This window comes from Eschrichtius robustus, chromosome 5, assembly GCF_028021215.1.
Source record: "Eschrichtius robustus isolate mEscRob2 chromosome 5, mEscRob2.pri, whole genome shotgun sequence".
In the NCBI taxonomy this organism is placed as follows: domain Eukaryota; kingdom Metazoa; phylum Chordata; class Mammalia; order Artiodactyla; family Eschrichtiidae; genus Eschrichtius; species Eschrichtius robustus.
The window spans coordinates 114,791,162-114,805,937 of record NC_090828.1 but is presented as its reverse complement, the minus strand read 5'-3'; positions in this window follow the sequence as shown (position 1 = coordinate 114,805,937).

Here is a 14,776-nt window from a genome sequence, read left to right as displayed (position 1 = left end):
TACACTGTGTGATCGGGAAAGGTTTCTAAAACGCACCTCATTTCTCATCTCCTTGTGCTCGGGTTCGCCATTCCAGCCACTTTAATAGCAACCTCCCTCCTTGGAGAATCAGCACTTTAACCTCCTGTTCCGTACAGGTTTCAATTTGTCCTGAGGATGAACGGGAAGAGGGGGAACCAATGAGCGACTAGCTCTAGGTAGTGGGACAGGCACAGGTCACTCTATTTTCCCATCAGGAAGAAGAATTAACCACAGGCTCAGCCTGCCGCCCGGAACCAGAATAGGGCCTGAAGCAATCCTACGCTTTTCGGCCAGCTCCCAAAAAAGCGAGTTGAAAAATGGAGCTCAGGGGCCCTGCAAATCACAAACCTGCAGAGTTAGAAATGATAACTCTCGCCAACAAAAATATTGAGGGAAGGCAAAGAAGAGGACTTGAAAGCAAGGCAGAATTGCAGGAAACAGATTTCAGGAGGTAGATTCGAATCGCCTTTAAAGCACAGGAAAAGCGGCAAAACCTCGACAATGATGCCCTTGGCCAAAAAGGGCGTATGCGTTTTTTCCTGAATATATTCAGGAAAAAACGCATACGCCCTTTTTGGCCAACCAAGCAACCTGGAAAGGCAAATCAGCGCTACAAAGAAGTCTCGCTTCCCATCGGTCAAAAGGGCCATGCTGAATAAAGTGTCAATACCAGAAATGCAGGAGAGGCCATGGAGAAATGGGAGCCTTGCTACGCTGATGGGTGGGATGTAAATTGCCAACAGCCACTCTGGAGAAGTGTATGGTGTGTCCTGAAACATCTAAAAAACTCGGCTTAGAGAGCATAGGGCACTTCCACTCATGGGCGTCTAATTTGGGAAAATTAAAAATCAGCAAGGCACAGGCACTCCAAAGTTTAGGGTTGCTCTGTTGACAAGAACCTCCACTTCATTCCAACTTAAATATCCCAGGAAAGAGAAAAATGGATAAAGAAGTTGTGGTCCTTAGGTACAATGGAATATCACTCAGCCATGAAATCAACGTCATAAGGCTAGTAGCAGCATGATGAGTGGATTCAGGTACGACGGTTCTAAGTGAAATAAGTCACACAGAAAAAGACACTAATCAGAAGATATCACTTATAGAGGGAATGTAAAAACCGCTACACTTGAACTGAATTACAAAACAGAACAGAGTCACACATTTAGAAAACACACTATGGCTGCCTAACGGGAAAGGTGAGGTGGGGTGATGCCTAAAACAAGGGTTTCAAATTAGCTCAGATACCGTTCCATAAACCCAATATGTAATAGACAAGACCTACTCCTTGCTCAGTGAACTGGACTCAACACCCCCTATTCACCGCCCAAGAATAGATCTGACTAGTAAGAATCTTCAAACCTATGTATTGATATCTCTCCGTAAGTGAGTCAAGTGGGAGTAAAGCGGCATAAACACAGCAGTGAAAAGCAGCTAAACCCCATTAGGAAAATCAATTACTTTTAAAAACCCGTGAAACAAAGACAGTGAAAGAGAGAGAAATTCTTACAAAATTCGTTCAGGGGCTGTGATGCCACCTGGATTGACCATATCTAGACCCACAGCTGATTGAGACATAAGGGTGGACACTCTTGGGGCTGAGAGGTTTGGTGAGGTTGGGTGAGCAAACGCAGACCCTTTAAAGTAATACTGCGTGGTACCCATCCCATGGGTCCCAAATCTCCAGGATCAAGGGCATCTTCCTACATCGAAAACATGCATGAGAAACCCAGAAGATGGTACACCGTGTGATCGGGAAAGGTTTCTAAAACGCACCTCATTTCTCATCTCCTTGTGCTCGGGTTCGCCATTCCAGCCACTTTAATAGCAATCTCCCTCCTTGGAGAATCAGCACTTTAACCTCCTGTTCCGTACAGGTTGCAATTTGTCCTGAGGATGAACGGGAAGAGGGGGAACCAATGAGCGACTAGCTCTAGGTGGTGGGACAGTCACAGGTCACTCTATTTTCCCATCAGGAAGAAGAATTAACCACCGGCTCAGCCTGCCGCCCGGAACCAGAATAGGTCCTGAAGCAATCCTACGCTTTTGCGGCCAGCTCCCAAAAAAGCGAGTTGAAAAATGGAGCTCAGGGGCCCTGCAAATCACAAACCTGCAGAGTTATAAATGATAACTCTCGCCCACAAAAATATTGAGGGAAGGCAACGAAGAGGATTTGAAAGCAAGGCAGAATTGCAGGAAACAGATTTCAGGAGGTAGATTCGAATCGCCTTTAAAGCACAGGAAAAGCGGCAAAACCTCGACAATGATGCCCTTGGCCACAAAGGGCGTATGCGTTTTTTCCTGAATATATTCAGGAAAAAACGCATACGCCCTTTTTGGCCAACCAAGCAACCTGGAAAGGCAAATCAGCGCTACAAAGAAGTCTCGCTTCCCATCGGTCAAAAGGGCCATGCTGAATAAAGTGTCAATACCAGAAATGCAGGAGAGGCCATGGAGAAATGGGAGCCTTGCTACGCTGATGGGTGGGATGTAAATTGCCAACAGCCACTCTGGAGAAGTGTATGTTGTGTCCTGAAACATCTAAAAAACTCGGCTTAGAGAGCATAGGGCACTTCCACTCATGGGCGTCTAATTTGGGAAAACTAAAAATCAGCAAGGCACAGGCACTCCAAAGTTTAGGGTTGCTCTGTTGACAAGAACCTCCACTTCATTCCACCTTAAATATCCCAGGAAGGAGAAAAATGGATAAAGAAGTTGTGGTCCTTAGGTACAATGGAATATCACTCAGCCATGAAATCAACGTCATAAGGCTAGTAGCAGCATGATGAGTGGATTCAGGTACGACGGTTCTAAGTGAAATAAGTCACACAGAAAAAGACACTAATCAGAAGATATCACTTATAGAGGGAATGTAAAAACCGCTACACTTGAACTGAATTACAAAACAGAACAGAGTCACACATTTAGAAAACACACTATGGCTGCCTAACGGGAAAGGTGAGGTGGGGTGATGCCTAAAACAAGGGTTTCAAATTAGCTCAGATACCGTTCCATAAACCCAATATGTAATAGACAAGACCTACTCCTTGCTCAGTGAACTGGACTCAACACCCCCTATTCACCGCCCAAGAATAGATCTGACTAGTAAGAATCTTCAAACCTATGTATTGATATCTCTCCGTAAGTGAGTCAAGTGGGAGTAAAGCGGCATAAACACAGCAGTGAAAAGCAGCTAAACCCCATTAGGAAAATCAATTACTTTTAAAAACCCGTGAAACAAAGACAGTGAAAGAGAGAGAAATTCTTACAAAATTCGTTCAGGGGCTGTGATGCCACCTGGATTGACCATATCTAGACCCACAGCTGATTGAGACATAAGGGTGGACACTCTTGGGGCTGAGAGGTTTGGTGAGGTTGGGTGAGCAAACGCAGACCCTTTAAAGTAATACTGCGTGGTACCCGTCTGATGGGTCCCAAATCTCCAGGTTCAAGGGCATCTTCCTACATCGAAAACATGCATGAGAAACCCAGAAGATGGTACACCGTGTGATCGGGAAAGGTTTCTAAAACGCACCTCATTTCTCATCTCCTTGTGCTCGGGTTCGCCATTCCAGCCACTTTAATAGCAATCTCCCTCCTTGGAGAATCAGCACTTTAACCTCCTGTTCCGTACAGGTTTCAATTTGTCCTGAGGATGAACGGGAAGAGGGGGAACCAATGAGCGACTAGCTCTAGGTGGTGGGACAGGCACAGGTCACTCTATTTTCCCATCAGGAAGAAGAATTAACCACCGGCTCAGCCTGCCGCCCGGAACCAGAATAGGGCCTGAAGCAATCCTACGCTTTTGCGGCCAGCTCCCAAAAAAGCGAGTTGAAAAATGGAGCTCAGGGGCCCTGCAAATCACAAACCTGCAGAGTTATAAATGATAACTCTCGCCCACAAAAATATTGAGGGAAGGCAACGAAGAGGATTTGAAAGCAAGGCAGAATTGCAGGAAACAGATTTCAGGAGGTAGATTCGAATCGCCTTTAAAGCACAGGAAAAGCGGCAAAACCTCGACAATGATGCCCTTGGCCAAAAAGGGCGTATGCGTTTTTTCCTGAATATATTCAGGAAAAAACGCATACGCCCTTTTTGGCCAACCAAGCAACCTGGAAAGGCAAATCAGCGCTACAAAGAAGTCTCGCTTCCCATCGGTCAAAAGGGCCATGCTGAATAAAGTGTCAATACCAGAAATGCAGGAGAGGCCATGGAGAAATGGGAGACTTGCTACGCTGATGGGTGGGATGTAAATTGCCAACAGCCACTCTGGAGAAGTGTATGGTGTGTCCTGAAACATCTAAAAAACTCGGCTTAGAGAGCATAGGGCACTTCCACTCATGGGCGTCTAATTTGGGAAAACTAAAAATCAGCAAGGCACAGGCACTCCAAAGTTTAGGGTTGCTCTGTTGACAAGAACCTCCACTTCATTCCACCTTAAATATCCCAGGAAAGAGAAAAATGGATAAAGAAGTTGTGGTCCTTAGGTACAATGGAATATCACTCAGCCATGAAATCAACGTCATAAGGCTAGTAGCAGCATGATGAGTGGATTCAGGTACGACGGTTCTAAGTGAAATAAGTCACACAGAAAAAGACACTAATCGGAAGATATCACTTATAGAGGGAATGTAAAAACCGCTACACTTGAACTGAATTACAAAACAGAACAGTGTCACACATTTAGAAAACACAATATGGCTGCCTAACGGGAAAGGCGAGGTGGGGTGATGCATAAAACAAGGGTTTCAAATTAGCTCAGATAACGTTCCATAAACCCAATATGTAATAGACAAGACCTACTGCTTGCTCAGTGAACTGGACTCAACACCCCCTATTCACCGCCCAAGAATATATCTGACTAGTAAGAATCTTCAAACCTATGTATTGATATCTCTCCGTAAGTGAGTCAAGTGGGAGTAAAGCGGCATAAACACAGCAGTGAAAAGCAGCTAAACCCCATTAGGAAAATCAATTACTTTTAAAAACCCGTGAAACAAAGACAGTGAAAGAGAGAGAAATTCTTACAAAATTCGTTCAGGGGCTGTGATGCCACCTGGATTGACCATATCTAGACCCACAGCTGATTGAGACATAAGGGTGGACACTCTTGGGGCTGAGAGGTTTGGTGAAGTTGGGTGAGCAAACACAGACCCTTTAAAGTAATACTGCGTGGTACCCGTCTGATGGGTCCCAAATCTCCAGGTTCAAGGGCATCTTCCTACATCGAAAACATGCATGAGAACCCCAGAAGATGGTACACCGTGTGATCGGGAAAGGTTTCTAAAACGCACCTCATTTCTCATCTCCTTGTGCTCGGGTTCGCCATTCCAGCCGCTTTACTAGCAATCTCCCTCCTTGGAGAATCAGCACGTTTAACCTCCTGTTCCGTACAGGTTGCAATTTGTCCTGAGGATGAACGGGAAGAGGGGGAACCAATGAGCGACTAGCTCTAGGTGTTGGGAAAGGCACAGGTCACTCTATTTTCCCATCAGGAAGAAGAATTAACCACAGGCTCAGACTGCCGCCCGGAACCAGAATAGGGCCTGAAGCAATCCTACGGGTTTGCGGCCAGCTCCCAAAAAAGCGAGTTGAAAAATGGAGCTCAGGGGCACTGCAAATCACAAACCTGCAGAGTTAGAAATGACAACTCTCGCCCACAAAATTATTGAGGGAAGGCAACGAAGAGGATTTGAAAGCAAGGCAGAATTGCAGGAAACAGATTTCAGGAGGTAGATTCGAATCGCCTTTAAAGCACAGGAAAAGCGGCAAAACCTCGACAATGATGCCCTTGGCCAAAAAGGGCGTATGCGTTTTTTCCTGAATATATTCAGGAAAAAACGCATACGCCCTTTTTGGCCAACCAAGCAACCTGGAAAGGCAAATCAGCGCTACAAAGAAGTCTCGCTTCCCATCGGTCAAAAGGGCCATGCTGAATAAAGTGTCAAAACCAGAAATGCAGGAGAGGCCATGGAGAAATGGGAGCCTTGGTACGCTGATGGGCGGGATGTAAATTGCCAACAGCCACTCTGGAGAAATGTACGGTGTGTCCTGAAATATCTAAAAAACTCGGCTTAGAGAGCATAGGGCACTTCCACTCATGGGCGTCTAATTTGGGAAAACTAAAAATCAGCAAGGCACAGGCACTCCAAAGTTTAGGGTTGCTCTGTTGACAAGAACCTCCACTTCATTCCACCTTAAATATCCCAGGAAAGAGAAAAATGGATAAAGAAGTTGTGGTCCTTAGGTACAATGGAATATCACTCAGCCATGAAATCAACGTCATAAGGCTAGTAGCAGCATGATGAGTGGATTCAGGTACGACGGTTCTAAGTGAAATAAGTCACACAGAAAAAGACACTAATCAGAAGATATCACTTATAGAGGGAATGTAAAAACCGCTACACTTGAACTGAATTACAAAACAGAACAGAGTCACACATTTAGAAAACACACTATGGCTGCCTAACGGGAAAGGCGAGGTGGGGTGATGCCTAAAACAAGGGTTTCAAATTAGCTCAGATACCGTTCCATAAACCCAATATGTAATAGACAAGACCTACTGCTTGCTCAGTGAACTGGACTCAACACCCCCTATTCACCGCCCAAGAATATATCTGACTAGTAAGAATCTTCAAACCTATGTATTGATATCTCTCTGGAAGTGAGTCAAGTGGGAGTAAAGCGGCATAAAGACAGCAGTGAAAAGCAGCTAAACCCCATTAGGAAAATCAATTACTTTTAAAAACCCGTGAAACAAAGACAGTGAAAGAGAGAGAAATTCTTACAAAATTCGTTCAGGGGCTGTGATGCCACCTGGATTGACCATATCTAGACCCACAGCTGATTGAGACATAAGGGTGGACACTCTTGGGGCTGAGAGGTTTGGTGAGGTTGGGTGAGCAAACGCAGACCCTTTAAAGTAATACTGCGTGGTACCCATCCCATGGGTCCCAAATCTCCAGGTTCAAGGGCATCTTCCTACATCGAAAACATGCATGAGAAACCCAGAAGATGGTACACCGTGTGATCGGGAAAGGTTTCTAAAACGCACCTCATTTCTCATCTCCTTGTGCTCGGGTTCGCCATTCCAGCCACTTTAATAGCAATCTCCCTCCTTGGAGAATCAGCACGTTTAACCTCCTGTTCCGTACAGGTTGCAATTTGTCCTGAGGATGAACGGGAAGAGGGGGAACCAATGAGCGACTAGCTCTAGGTGTTGGGAAAGGCACAGGTCACTCTATTTTCCCATCAGGAAGAAGAATTAACCACCGGCTCAGCCTGCCGCCCGGAACCAGAATAGGTCCTGAAGCAATCCTACGCTTTTGCGGCCAGCTCCCAAAAAAGCGAGTTGAAAAATGGAGCTCAGGGGCCCTGCAAATCACAAACCTGCAGAGTTATAAATGATAACTCTCGCCCACAAAAATATTGAGGGAAGGCAACGAAGAGGATTTGAAAGCAAGGCAGAATTGCAGGAAACAGATTTCAGGAGGTAGATTCAAATCGCCTTTAAAGCACAGGAAAAGCGGCAAAACCTCGACAATGATGCCCTTGGCCACAAAGGGCGTATGCGTTTTTTCCTGAATATATTCAGGAAAAAACGCATACGCCCTTTTTGGCCAACCAAGCAACCTGGAAAGGCAAATTAGCGCTACAAAGAAGTCTCGCTTCCCATCGGTCAAAAGGGCCATGCTGAATAAAGTGTCAATACCAGAAATGCAGGAGAGGCCATGGAGAAATGGGAGCCTTGCTACGCTGATGGGTGGGATGTAAATTGCCAACAGCCACTCTGGAGAAGTGTATGGTGTGTCCTGAAACATCTAAAAAACTCGGCTTAGAGAGCATAGGGCACTTCCACTCATGGGCGTCTAATTTGGGAAAACTAAAAATCAGCAAGGCACAGGCACTCCAAAGTTTAGGGTTGCTCTGTTGACAAGAACCTCCACTTCATTCCACCTTAAATATCCCAGGAAAGAGAAAAATGGATAAAGAAGTTGTGGTCCTTAGGTACAATGGAATATCACTCAGCCATGAAATCAACGTCATAAGGCTAGTAGCAGCATGATGAGTGGATTCAGGTACGACGGTTCTAAGTGAAATAAGTCACACAGAAAAAGACACTAATCAGAAGATATCACTTATAGAGGGAATGTAAAAACCGCTACACTTGAACTGAATTACAAAACAGAACAGAGTCACACATTTAGAAAACACACTATGGCTGCCTAACGGGAAAGGTGAGGTGGGGTGATGCCTAAAACAAGGGTTTCAAATTAGCTCAGATACCGTTCCATAAACCCAATATGTAATAGACAAGACCTACTCCTTGCTCAGTGAACTGGACTCAACACCCCCTATTCACCGCCCAAGAATAGATCTGACTAGTAAGAATCTTCAAACCTATGTATTGATATCTCTCCGTAAGTGAGTCAAGTGGGAGTAAAGCGGCATAAACACAGCAGTGAAAAGCAGCTAAACCCCATTAGGAAAATCAATTACTTTTAAAAACCCGTGAAACAAAGACAGTGAAAGAGAGAGAAATTCTTACAAAATTCGTTCAGGGGCTGTGATGCCACCTGGATTGACCATATCTAGACACACAGCTGATTGAGACATAAGGGTGGACACTCTTGGGGCTGAGAGGTTTGGTGAGGTTGGGTGAGCAAACGCAGACCCTTTAAAGTAATACTGCGTGGTACCCGTCTGATGGGTCCCAAATCTCCAGGTTCAAGGGCATCTTCCTACATCGAAAACATGCATGAGAAACCCAGAAGATGGTACACCGTGTGATCGGGAAAGGTTTCTAAAACGCACCTCATTTCTCATCTCCTTGTGCTCGGGTTCGCCATTCCAGCCACTTTAATAGCAATCTCCCTCCTTGGAGAATCAGCACTTTAACCTCCTGTTCCGTACAGGTTTCAATTTGTCCTGAGGATGAACGGGAAGAGGGGGAACCAATGAGCGACTAGCTCTAGGTGTTGGGACAGTCACAGGTCACTCTATTTTCCCATCAGGAAGAAGAATTAACCACAGGCTCAGCCTGCCGCCCGGAACCAGAATAGGGCCTGAAGCAATCCTACGCTTTTGCGGCCAGCTCCCAAAAAAGCGAGTTGAAAAATGGAGCTCTGGGTCCCTGCAAATCACAAACCTGCAGAGTTATAAATGATAACTCTCGCCCACAAAAATATTGAGGGAAGGCAACGAAGAGGATTTGAATACAAGGCAGAATTGCAGGAAACAGATTTCAGGAGGTATATTCGAATCGCCTTTAAAGCACAGGAAAAGCGGCAAAACCTCGACAATGATGCCCTTGGCCAAAAAGGGCGTATGCGTTTTTTCCTGAATATATTCAGGAAAAAACGCATACGCCCTTTTTGGCCAACCAAGCAACCTGGAAAGGCAAATCAGCGCTACAAAGAAGTCTCGCTTCCCATCGGTCAAAAGGGCCATGCTGAATAAAGTGTCAATACGAGAAATGCAGGAGAGGCCATGGAGAAATGGGAGCCGTGCTACGCTGATGGGCGGGATGTAAATTGCCAACAGCCACTCTGGAGAAGTGTACGGTGTGTCCTGAAATATCTAAAAAACTCGGCTTAGAGAGCATAGGGCACTTCCACTCATGGGCGTCTAATTTGGGAAAACTAAAAATCAGCAAGGCACAGGCACTCCAAAGTTTAGGGTTGCTCTGTTGACAAGAACCTCCACTTCATTCCACCTTAAATATCCCAGGAAAGAGAAAAATGGATAAAGAAGTTGTGGTCCTTAGGTACAATGGAATATCACTCAGCCATGAAATCAACGTCATAAGGCTAGTAGCAGCATGATGAGTGGATTCAGGTACGACGGTTCTAAGTGAAATAAGTCACACAGAAAAAGACACTAATCAGAAGATATCACTTATAGAGGGAATGTAAAAACCGCTACACTTGAACTGAATTACAAAACAGAACAGAGTCACACATTTAGAAAACACACTATGGCTGCCTAACGGGAAAGGCGAGGTGGGGTGATGCCTAAAACAAGGGTTTCAAATTAGCTCAGATACCGTTCCATAAACCCAATATGTAATAGACAAGACCTACTGCTTGCTCAGTGAACTGGACTCAACACCCCCTATTCACCGCCCAAGAATAGATCTGACTAGTAAGAATCTTCAAACCTATGTATTGATATCTCTCTGGAAGTGAGTCAAGTGGGAGTAAAGCGGCATAAAGACAGCAGTGAAAAGCAGCTAAACCCCATTAGGAAAATCAATTACTTTTAAAAACCCGTGAAACAAAGACAGTGAAAGAGAGAGAAATTCTTACAAAATTCGTTCAGGGGCTGTGATGCCACCTGGATTGACCATATCTAGACCCACAGCTGATTGAGACATAAGGGTGGACACTCTTGGGGCTGAGAGGTTTGGTGAGGTTGGGTGAGCAAACGCAGACCCTTTAAAGTAATACTGCGTGGTACCCATCCCATGGGTCCCAAATCTCCAGGTTCAAGGGCATCTTCCTACATCGAAAACATGCATGAGAAACCCAGAAGATGGTACACCATGTGATCGGGAAAGGTTTCTAAAACGCACCTCATTTCTCATCTCCTTGTGCTCGGGTTCGCCATTCCAGCCACTTTAATAGCAATCTCCCTCCTTGGAGAATCAGCACGTTTAACCTCCTGTTCCGTACAGGTTGCAATTTGTCCTGAGGATGAACGGGAAGAGGGGGAACCAATGAGCGACTAGCTCTAGGTGTTGGGAAAGGCACAGGTCACTCTATTTTCCCATCAGGAAGAAGAATTAACCACCGGCTCAGCCTGCCGCCCGGAACCAGAATAGGTCCTGAAGCAATCCTACGCTTTTGCGGCCAGCTCCCAAAAAAGCGAGTTGAAAAATGGAGCTCAGGGGCCCTGCAAATCACAAACCTGCAGAGTTATAAATGATAACTCTCGCCCACAAAAATATTGAGGGAAGGCAACGAAGAGGATTTGAAAGCAAGGCAGAATTGCAGGAAACAGATTTCAGGAGGTAGATTCGAATCGCCTTTAAAGCACAGGAAAAGCGGCAAAACCTCGACAATGATGCCCTTGGCCACAAAGGGCGTATGCGTTTTTTCCTGAATATATTCAGGAAAAAACGCATACGCCCTTTTTGGCCAACCAAGCAACCTGGAAAGGCAAATCAGCGCTACAAAGAAGTCTCGCTTCCCATCGGTCAAAAGGGCCATGCTGAATAAAGTGTCAATACCAGAAATGCAGGAGAGGCCATGGAGAAATGGGAGCCTTGCTACGCTGATGGGTGGGATGTAAATTGCCAACAGCCACTCTGGAGAAGTGTATGGTGTGTCCTGAAACATCTAAAAAACTCGGCTTAGAGAGCATAGGGCACTTCCACTCATGGGCGTCTAATTTGGGAAAACTAAAAATCAGCAAGGCACAGGCACTCCAAAGTTTAGGGTTGCTCTGTTGACAAGAACCTCCACTTCATTCCACCTTAAATATCCCAGGAAAGAGAAAAATGGATAAAGAAGTTGTGGTCCTTAGGTACAATGGAATATCACTCAGCCATGAAATCAACGTCATAAGGCTAGTAGCAGCATGATGAGTGGATTCAGGTACGACGGTTCTAAGTGAAATAAGTCACACAGAAAAAGACACTAATCAGAAGATATCACTTATAGAGGGAATGTAAAAACCGCTACACTTGAACTGAATTACAAAACAGAACAGAGTCACACATTTAGAAAACACACTATGGCTGCCTAACGGGAAAGGTGAGGTGGGGTGATGCCTAAAACAAGGGTTTCAAATTAGCTCAGATACCGTTCCATAAACCCAATATGTAATAGACAAGACCTACTCCTTGCTCAGTGAACTGGACTCAACACCCCCTATTCACCGCCCAAGAATAGATCTGACTAGTAAGAATCTTCAAACCTATGTATTGATATCTCTCCGTAAGTGAGTCAAGTGGGAGTAAAGCGGCATAAACACAGCAGTGAAAAGCAGCTAAACCCCATTAGGAAAATCAATTACTTTTAAAAACCCGTGAAACAAAGACAGTGAAAGAGAGAGAAATTCTTACAAAATTCGTTCAGGGGCTGTGATGCCACCTGGATTGACCATATCTAGACCCACAGCTGATTGAGACATAAGGGTGGACACTCTTGGGGCTGAGAGGTTTGGTGAGGTTGGGTGAGCAAACGCAGACCCTTTAAAGTAATACTGCGTGGTACCCGTCTGATGGGTCCCAAATCTCCAGGTTCAAGGGCATCTTCCTACATCGAAAACATGCATGAGAAACCCAGAAGATGGTACACCGTGTGATCGGGAAAGGTTTCTAAAACGCACCTCATTTCTCATCTCCTTGTGCTCGGGTTCGCCATTCCAGCCACTTTAATAGCAATCTCCCTCCTTGGAGAATCAGCACTTTAACCTCCTGTTCCGTACAGGTTTCAATTTGTCCTGAGGATGAACGGGAAGAGGGGGAACCAATGAGCGACTAGCTCTAGGTGTTGGGACAGTCACAGGTCACTCTATTTTCCCATCAGGAAGAAGAATTAACCACAGGCTCAGCCTGCCGCCTGGAACCAGAATAGGGCCTGAAGCAATCCTACGCTTTTGCGGCCAGCTCCCAAAAAAGCGAGTTGAAAAATGGAGCTCTGGGTCCCTGCAAATCACAAACCTGCAGAGTTATAAATGATAACTCTCGCCCACAAAAATATTGAGGGAAGGCAACGAAGAGGATTTGAAAACAAGGCAGAATTGCAGGAAACAGATTTCAGGAGGTAGATTCGAATCGCCTTTAAAGCACAGGAAAAGCGGCAAAACCTCGACAATGATGCCCTTGGCCAAAAAGGGCGTATGCGTTTCTTCCTGAATATATTCAGGAAAAAACGCATACGCCCTTTTTGGCCAACCAAGCAACCTGGAAAGGCAAATCAGCGCTACAAAGAAGTCTCGCTTCCCATCGGTCAAAAGGGCCATGCTGAATAAAGTGTCAATACCAGAAATGCAGGAGAGGCCATGGAGAAATGGGAGCCTTGCTACGCTGATGGGCGGGATGTAAATTGCCAACAGCCACTCTGGAGAAGTGTACGGTGTGTCCTGAAATATCTAAAAAACTCGGCTTAGAGAGTATAGGGCACTTCCACTCATGGGCGTCTAATTTGGGAAAACTAAAAATCAGCAAGGCACAGGCACTCCAAAGTTTAGGGTTGCTCTGTTGACAAGAACCTCCACTTCATTCCACCTTAAATATCCCAGGAAAGAGAAAAATGGATAAAGAAGTTGTGGTCCTTAGGTACAATGGAATATCACTCAGCCATGAAATCAACGTCATAAGGCTAGTAGCAGCATGATGAGTGGATTCAGGTACGACGGTTCTAAGTGAAATAAGTCACACAGAAAAAGACACTAATCAGAAGATATCACTTATAGAGGGAATGTAAAAACCGCTACACTTGAACTGAATTACAAAACAGAACAGAGTCACACATTTAGAAAACACACTATGGCTGCCTAACGGGAAAGGCGAGGTGGGGTGATGCCTAAAACAAGGGTTTCAAATTAGCTCAGATACCGTTCCATAAACCCAATATGTAATAGACAAGACCTACTGCTTGCTCAGTGAACTGGACTCAACACCCCCTATTCACCGCCCAAGAATAGATCTGACTAGTAAGAATCTTCAAACCTATGTATTGATATCTCTCTGGAAGTGAGTCAAGTGGGAGTAAAGCGGCATAAAGACAGCAGTGAAAAGCAGCTAAACCCCATTAGGAAAATCAATTACTTTTAAAAACCCGTGAAACAAAGACAGTGAAAGAGAGAGAAATTCTTACAAAATTCGTTCAGGGGCTGTGATGCCACCTGGATTGACCATATCTAGACCCACAGCTGATTGAGACATAAGGGTGGACACTCTTGGGGCTGAGAGGTTTGGTGAGGTTGGGTGAGCAAACGCAGACCCTTTAAAGTAATACTGCGTGGTACCCATCCCATGGGTCCCAAATCTCCAGGTTCAAGGGCATCTTCCTACATCGAAAACATGCATGAGAAACCCAGAAGATGGTACACTGTGTGATCGGGAAAGGTTTCTAAAACGCACCTCATTTCTCATCTCCTTGTGCTCGGGTTCGCCATTCCAGCCACTTTAATAGCAACCTCCCTCCTTGGAGAATCAGCACTTTAACCTCCTGTTCCGTACAGGTTTCAATTTGTCCTGAGGATGAACGGGAAGAGGGGGAACCAATGAGCGACTAGCTCTAGGTGGTGGGACAGGCACAGGTCACTCTATTTTCCCATCAGGAAGAAGAATTAACCACAGGCTCAGCCTGCCGCCCGGAACCAGAAAAGGGCCTGAAGCAATCCTACGCTTTTCGGCCAGCTCCCAAAAAAGCGAGTTGAAAAATGGAGCTCAGGGGCCCTGCAAATCACAAACCTGCAGAGCTAGAAATGATAACTCTCGCCCACAAAAATATTGAGGGAAGGCAAAGAAGAGGACTTGAAAGCAAGGCAGAATTGCAGGAAACAGATTTCAGGAGGTAGATTCGAATCGCCTTTAAAGCACAGGAAAAGCGGCAAAACCTCGACAATGATGCCCTTGCCCAAAAAGGGCGTATGCGTTTTTTCCTGAATATATTCAGGAAAAAACGCATACGCCCTTTTTGGCCAACCAAGCAACCTGGAAAGGCAAATCAGCGCTACAAAGAAGTCTCGCTTCCCATCGGTCAAAAGGGCCATGCTGAATAAAGTGTCAATACCAGAAATGCAG